Source organism: Oncorhynchus nerka, linkage group LG14 (genome assembly GCF_034236695.1).
Source record: "Oncorhynchus nerka isolate Pitt River linkage group LG14, Oner_Uvic_2.0, whole genome shotgun sequence".
NCBI lineage: Eukaryota > Metazoa > Chordata > Actinopteri > Salmoniformes > Salmonidae > Oncorhynchus > Oncorhynchus nerka.
This window is the reverse complement of record NC_088409.1, coordinates 101417054-101425530: the sequence shown is the minus strand read 5'-3', so window position 1 is coordinate 101425530 and position 8477 is coordinate 101417054. Positions and strand designations below refer to the sequence as shown.

Genomic DNA, 8477 nt, shown 5'->3' with positions numbered 1-8477 from the left:
GGGGTGCTTACCTCACCTTCACTGGGCATAGCAAACCTTAGTTAAACCTCATTATACCCTCATCATCCTCATCACCCTCATCACCATAGTAACCCCAGGGGGGGTGCCTACCTCACCTTCACTGGGCATAGCAAACCTTAGTTAAACCTCATTATACCCTCATCATCCTCATCACCCTCATCACCGTAGTAACCCCAGGGGGGGTGCCTACCTCACCTTCACTGGGCATAGCAAACCTTAGTTAAACCTCATTATACCCTCATCATCCTCATCACCCTCATCACCGTAGTAACCCCAGGGGGGGTGCCTACCTCACCTTCACTGGGCATAGCAAACCTTAGTTAAACCTCATTATACCCTCATCATCCTCATCACCCTCATCACCGTAGTAACCCCAGGGGGGGTGCCTACCTCACCTTCACTGGGCATAGCAAACCTTAGTTAAACCTCATTATACCCTCATCACCCTCATCACCGTAGTAACCCCAGGGGGGGTGCCTACCTCACCTTCACTGGGCATAGCAAACCTTAGTTAAACCTCATTATACCCTCATCATCCTCATCACCCTCATCACCGTAGTAACCCCAGGGGGTGCCTACCTCACCTTCACTGGGCATAGCAAACCTTAGTTAATCCTCATTATACCTCATCATCCTCATCACCCTCATCACCGTAGTAACCCCAGGGGTGCCTACCTCACCTTCACTGGGCATAGCAAACCTTAGTTAAACCTCATTATACCCTCATCATCCTCATCACCCTCATCACCGTAGTAACCCCAGGGGGGGTGCCTACCTCACCTTCACTGGGCATAGCAAACCTTAGTTAAACCTCATTATACCCTCATCATCCTCATCACCCTCATCACCGTATTAACCCCAGGGGGGGTGCCTACCTCACCTTCACTGGGCATAGCAAACCTTAGTTAAACCTCATTATACCCTCATCATCCTCATCACCCTCATCACCGTAGTAACCCCAGGGGGGGTGCCTACCTCACCTTCACTGGGCATAGCAAACCTTAGTTAAACCTCATTATACCCTCATCATCCTCATCACCCTCATCACCGTAGTAACCCCAGGGGGGGTGCCTACCTCACCTTCACTGGGCATAGCAAACCTTAGTTAAACCTCATTATACCCTCATCATCCTCATCACCCTCATCACCGTAGTAACCCCAGGGGGGGTGCCTACCTCACCTTCACTGGGCATAGCAAACCTTAGTTAAACCTCATTATACCCTCATCATCCTCATCACCCTCATCACCGTAGTAACCCCAGGGGGGGTGCCTACCTCACCTTCACTGGGCATAGCAAACCTTAGTTAAACCTCATTATACCCTCATCATCCTCATCACCCTCATCACCGTAGTAACCCCAGGGAGGTGCCTACCTCACCTTCACTGGGCATAGCAAACCTTAGTTAAACCTCATTACCTACCCTCATCACCCTCATCACCGTAGTAACCCCAGGGGGTGCCTACCTCACCTTCACTGGGCATAGCAAACCTTAGTTAAACCTCATTATACCCTCATCATCCTCATCACCCTCATCACCGTAGTAACCCCAGGGGGGGTGCCTACCTCACCTTCACTGGGCATAGCAAACCTTAGTTAAACCTCATTATACCCTCATCACCCTCATCACCGTAGTAACCCCAGGGGGGGTGCTTACCTCACCTTCACTGGGCATAGCAAACCTTAGTTAAACCTCATTATACCCTCATCATCCTCATCACCCTCATCACCGTAGTAACCCCAGGGGGGGTGCCTACCTCACCTTCACTGGGCATAGCAAACCTTAGTTAAACCTCATTATACCCTCATCATCCTCATCACCGTAGTAACCCCAGGGGGGGTGCCTACCTCACCTTCACTGGGCATAGCAAACCTTAGTTAAACCTCATTATACCCTCATCACCCTCATCACCGTAGTAACCCCAGGGGGGGTGCCTACCTCACCTTCACTGGGCATAGCAAACCTTAGTTAAACCTCATTATACCCTCATCATCCTCATCACCGTAGTAACCCCAGGGGGGGGGGGGTGCCTACCTCACCGTCACTGGGCATAGCAAACCTTAGTTAAACCTCATTATACCCTCATCACCCTCATCACCGTAGTAACCCCAGGGGGGGGTGCCTACCTCACCTTCACTGGGCATAGCAAACCTTAGTTAAACCTCATTATACCCTCATCATCCTCATCACCCTCATCACCGTAGTAACCCCAGGGGGGGTGCCTACCTCACCTTCACTGGGCATAGCAAACCTTAGTTAAACCTCATTATACCCTCATCACCCTCATCACCGTAGTAACCCCAGGGGGGGTGCTTACCTCACCTTCACTGGGCATAGCAAACCTTAGTTAAACCTCATTATACCCTCATCACCCTCATCACCGTAGTAACCCCAGGGGGGGTGCCTACCTCACCTTCACTGGGCATAGCAAACCTTAGTTAAACCTCATTATACCCTCATCACCCTCATCACCGTAGTAACCCCAGGGGGGGTGCCTACCTCACCTTCACTGGGCATAGCAAACCTTAGTTAAACCTCATTATACCCTCATCACCCTCATCACCGTAGTAACCCCAGGGGGGGTGCCTACCTCACCTTCACTGGGCATAGCAAACCTTAGTTAAACCTCATTATACCCTCATCATCCTCATCACCCTCATCACCGTAGTAACCCCAGGGGGGGTGCCTACCTCACCTTCACTGGGCATAGCAAACCTTAGTTAAACCTCATTATACCCTCATCACCCTCATCACCGTAGTAACCCCAGGGGGGGTGCCTACCTCACCTTCACTGGGCATAGCAAACCTTAGTTAAACCTCATTATACCCTCATCACCCTCATCACCGTAGTAACCCCAGGGGGGGTGCTTACCTCACCTTCACTGGGCATAGCAAACCTTAGTTAAACCTCATTATACCCTCATCACCCTCATCACCGTAGTAACCCCAGGGGGGGTGCCTACCTCACCTTCACTGGGCATAGCAAACCTTAGTTAAACCTCATTATACCCTCATCACCCTCATCACCGTAGTAACCCCAGGGGGGGTGCCTACCTCACCTTCACTGGGCATAGCAAACCTTAGTTAAACCTCATTATACCCTCATCATCCTCATCACCCTCATCACCGTAGTAACCCCAGGGGGGGTGCCTACCTCACCTTCACTGGGCATAGCAAACCTTAGTTAAACCTCATTATACCCTCATCATCCTCATCACCCTCATCACCGTAGTAACCCCAGGGGGGGTGCCTACCTCACCTTCACTGGGCATAGCAAACCTTAGTTAAACCTCATTATACCCTCATCATCCTCATCACCCTCATCACCGTAGTAACCCCCAGGGGGGGTGCCTACCTCACCTTCACAGGGCATAGCAAACCTTAGTTAAACCTCATTATACCCTCATCATCCTCATCACCCTCATCACCGTAGTAACCCCAGGGGGGGTGCCTACCTCACCTTCACTGGGCATAGCAAACCTTAGTTAAACCTCATTATACCCTCATCATCCTCATCACCGTAGTAACCCCAGGGGGGGTGCCTACCTCACCTTCACTGGGCATAGCAAACCTTAGTTAAACCTCATTATACCCTCATCACCCTCATCACCGTAGTAACCCCAGGGGGGGTGCCTACCTCACCTTCACTGGGCATAGCAAACCTTAGTTAAACCTCATTATACCCTCATCATCCTCATCACCGTAGTAACCCCAGGGGGGGTGCCTACCTCACCTTCACTGGGCATAGCAAACCTTAGTTAAACCTCATTATACCCTCATCACCCTCATCACCGTAGTAACCCCAGGGGGGGTGCCTACCTCACCTTCACTGGGCATAGCAAACCTTAGTTAAACCTCATTATACCCTCATCATCCTCATCACCCTCATCACCGTAGTAACCCCAGGGGGGGTGCCTACCTCACCTTCACTGGGCATAGCAAACCTTAGTTAAACCTCATTATACCTCATCACCCTCATCACCGTAGTAACCCCAGGGGGTGCTTACCTCACCTTCACTGGGCATAGCAAACCTTAGTTAAACCTCATTATACCCTCATCACCCTCATCACCGTAGTAACCCCAGGGGGGGTGCCTACCTCACCTTCACTGGGCATAGCAAACCTTAGTTAAACCTCATTATACCCTCATCACCCCTCATCACCGTAGTAACCCCAGGGGGTGCCTACCTCACCTTCACTGGGCATAGCAAACCTTAGTTAAACCTCATTATACCCTCATCACCCTCATCACCGTAGTAACCCCAGGGGGGGTGCCTACCTCACCTTCACTGGGCATAGCAAACCTTAGTTAAACCTCATTATACCCTCATCACCCTCATCACCGTAGTAACCCCAGGGGGGGTGCTTACCTCACCTTCACTGGGCATAGCAAACCTTAGTTAAACCTCATTATACCCTCATCACCCTCATCACCGTAGTAACCCCAGGGGGGGTGCCTACCTCACCTTCACTGGGCATAGCAAACCTTAGTTAAACCTCATTATACCCTCATCACCCTCATCACCGTAGTAACCCCAGGGGGGGTGCCTACCTCACCTTCACTGGGCATAGCAAACCTTAGTTAAACCTCATTATACCCTCATCATCCTCATCACCCTCATCACCGTAGTAACCCCAGGGGGGGTGCCTACCTCACCTTCACTGGGCATAGCAAACCTTAGTTAAACCTCATTATACCCTCATCACCCTCATCACCGTAGTAACCCCAGGGGGGGTGCCTACCTCACCTTCACTGGGCATAGCAAACCTTAGTTAAACCTCATTATACCCTCATCATCCTCATCACCCTCATCACCGTAGTAACCCCAGGGGGGGTGCCTACCTCACCTTCACTGGGCATAGCAAACCTTAGTTAAACCTCATTATACCCTCATCATCCTCATCACCCTCATCACCGTAGTAACCCCAGGGGGGGTGCCTACCTCACCTTCACTGGGCATAGCAAACCTTAGTTAAACCTCATTATACCCTCATCATCCTCATCACCCTCATCACCGTAGTAACCCCAGGGGGGGTGCCTACCTCACCTTCACTGGGCATAGCAAACCTTAGTTAAACCTCATTATACCCTCATCATCCTCATCACCCTCATCACCGTAGTAACCCCAGGGGGGGTGCCTACCTCACCTTCACTGGGCATAGCAAACCTTAGTTAAACCTTTAGTTAGGTCATTGAGATCAAAGCGTATTTAAACTTTTATTGTAGTCATTGGGAACACATTTTACATCACAATAACGACCTGGTCAACATAGAGGAACAATCATCGCTGGATCTCTCCTTTCTGCTTTGTCATTTTGGCTGCCATTTTGTTGTTTCTCTCTGTAGTCTGAGTTGAGTTATGGTGCTCAGCAGTGCCAACCATTCATGTTGTTAGTCTGTCACCTGATTGGTTAAGAAAGCATTTAGTCTTTTGAGGAACACTCATCTGTCAGTCATCTGAAAGAGAGCAGAGGTCCTTCTCAGGATTATATTCAGGAAAGGAGACATGCAGAGCAATTTGCTCGTTTCGTAATTTCGTAACCTTTCAGAATGTTCTGGATACGCCACAATAGGGCAGTCTCTCATTTCAGCCAGAGAGATAATGATGGGCAAAGACTGAAATCCACGCCGTAACACACACACCGTAACACACACACACACACACACACACACACACACACACACACACACACACACACACACACACACACACACACACACACACACACACACACACACAATGTTCAGTTGTATAAGATTGTATAACAGAGTAGTTCTAGAGCTAAACTATGCTCATGTCCCACTGGCTGTTATATTGGACAAGATCACGTAATAACTCCGGCCTGCGTCAAAGGCCTCTATTGGACCAGAGAGTGGGTTTGTCAGATGAAACCTTTGTTTAACAATCCTGACAGTCTGGGTTATGAATAACAAACATATGATGGTATGATTCATACACAGGTCATCGTGGCAAATCACAGGTAGGTTAGAAGCATAGAGTAAAGTGGCTGCTCCACTGGATGTCATAAGGTGAATCCATCAATTTGTAAGTCGCTCTGGATAAGAGCGTCTGCTAAATGACTTAAATGTAAATGTAAAGACCTCACCTTGTCAACAGGTAGATTAAAAACACACACAGCAGTCATTTCACTGATTAAAGTGCTGAACTTACTACAGTAACACCCTGTTCAAAGTTCTCTCTCTCTCTCTCTCTCTCTCTCTCTCTCTCTCTCTCTCCCTGCTCCCTCTCCCTCTCTCTCCGTCTCTCTCCCTCTCAGTCCTCCTCCACCACCTCTAGGTGTGTGTAGTAGAAGGTGATTGTAGCTCCCCGGTCAGTGTTGTAGATGGCCTGACAGGTGTACATCCCTTGGGCCTCCTGGTGCAGCTCGTCCAACAGCAGAGAAGACGTGTTGGGAACCAACTGGAACAACACACATTCGTTTCTGTTCAATATCCACTAAATAACTTTATTTTAAGTGTGTATATATATATTTTTAAATTCTACACAAGAAATGCACATTCGGGACAATAAAGATCGATTGAATTGAATTGAGAATAGTTTGACAACTGGTATTATAGTACTTTCAAATGGTTGTATATATTCCCCCTGTCAACTGTACTACCAATGTGCCTAATGTCATGCTTTTATCACTATTTATTGTTGGGAAAAGGTAGCTAGGTTAAATTTAGGGTAGAAGAGGTTAGAGTTAGGTTAAAACAGGTTAAAATTAGGTTAAAGTTAGGGTAGAAGAGGGTAAAGATAGGGTAGAATAGGTTAGGGTTAGGGTAGATGAGGTAACTAGGTTAGAGTTAGGGTAGAAGAGGTTAGAAGAGGTAACTAGGTTAGACTTAGGGTAGACGAGGTTAGAGTTAGGGTAGAAGAGGTTAGAGTTAGGGTAGAAGAGGTTAGAGTTAGGGTAGAAGAGGTTAGAAGAGGTTAGAGTTAGGGTAGAAGAGGTTAGAAGAGGTAAGAGTTAGGATAACTAGGTTAGAGTTAGGGTAGAAGAGGTTAGAAGAGGTTAGAGTTAGGGTAGAAGAGGTTAGAGTTAGGGTAGAAGAGGTTAGAAGAGGTAAGAGTTAGGATAACTAGGTTAGAGTTAGGGTAGAAGAGGTTAGAGTTAGGGTAGAAGAGGTTAGAGTTAGGGTAGAAGAGGTTAGAAGAGGTTAGGGTAGGAGAGGTTAGAGTTAGGGTAGAATAGGTTAGAGTTTGGGAAGAGGAGGGTAGGAGAGGTTAGAGTTAGGGTAGAAGAGGTTAGAATTAGGGTAGAAGAGGTTAGCGTTAGGGTAGAGGAGGTTAGAGTTAGGGTAGGAGAGGTTAGAGTTAGGGTAGAAGAGGTTAGAGTTAGGGAAGAGGAGGGTAGAAGAGGTTAGAGTTAGGGTAGAAGAGGTTCGAGTTAGGGTAGAAGAGGTTAGAGTTAGGGTAGAAGAGGTTAGAATTAGGGTAGAAGAGGGTAGAAAAGGTTAGAATTAGGGTAGAAGAGGTTAGAATTAGGGTAGATGAGGGTAGAAAAGGTTAGAATTAGGGTAGAAGAGGTTAGAGTTAGGGTAGAAGAGGTTAGAATTAGGGTAGAAGAGGGTAGAAAAGGTTAGAATTAGGGTAGATGATGTTAGAGTTAGGGTAGAAGAGGTTAGAGTTAGGGTAGAAAGATTTAGGGTTAGGGTAGCAGACGTTAGATGAGGTTAGGGTTAGGGTAGCAGACGTTAGATGAGGTTAGAGTTAGGGTAGCAGACGTTAGTTTTAGGGTAGATGAGGTTAGGGTAGCAGACTTTAGATGAGGTTAAAGTTAGGGTAGAAGTTCGTTTTAGGGTAGATGATATTAGGGTAGCAGACGTTAGGTGAGGTTAGGGTTAGGGTAGCATTTACATTACATTTAAGTCATTTAGCAGACGCTCTTATCCAGAGCGACGTTAGGTGAGGTTAGGGTTAGGGTAGCAGACGTTAGGTTTAGGTTAGATGAGGTTAGAGTTAGGGTAGCAGACGTTAGATGAGGTTAGAGTTAGGGTAGCAGACGTTAGGTGAGGTTAGAGTTAGGGTAGCAGACGTTAGATGAGGTTAGAGTTAGGGTAGCAGACGTTAGATGAGGTTAGAGTTAGGGTAGCAGACGTTAGTTTTAGGGTAGATGAGGTTAGAGTTAGGGTAGCAGACGTTAGATGAGGTTAGAGTTAGGGTAGATGAGGTTAGGGTTAGGGTAGAAGACGTTAGATGAGGTTAGAGTTAGATGAGGTTAGAGGACGTTAGATGAGGTTAGGGTTAGGGTAGCAGACGTTAGATGAGGTTAGAGTTAGGGTAGCAGACGTTAGTTTTAGGGTAGATGAGGTTAGGGTTAGGGTAGCAGACGTTAGTTTTAGGGTAGATGAGGTTAGGGTTAGGGTAGCAGACGTTAGGTTTAGGGTAGATGAGGTTAGAGTTAGGGTAGCAGACGTTAGTTTTAGGGTAGATGAGGTTAGGGTTAGG

The 8477-nt window shown here is 47.7% G+C and overlaps 1 long non-coding RNA gene across 1 annotated transcript; it reads right to left on the bottom strand.

Moving 5' to 3' along the window:
* Nucleotides 1-5225: 5225 nt before the first annotated feature.
* LOC135575029 (uncharacterized) lies at nt 5226-6442 on the bottom strand. Its single transcript, XR_010465681.1, has 2 exons — nt 6130-6442; nt 5226-5479 (listed from the first exon to the last, which is right to left on the bottom strand). It is a non-coding gene; the product is annotated as an uncharacterized LOC135575029 (long non-coding RNA).
* Nucleotides 6443-8477: the final 2035 nt, after the last annotated feature.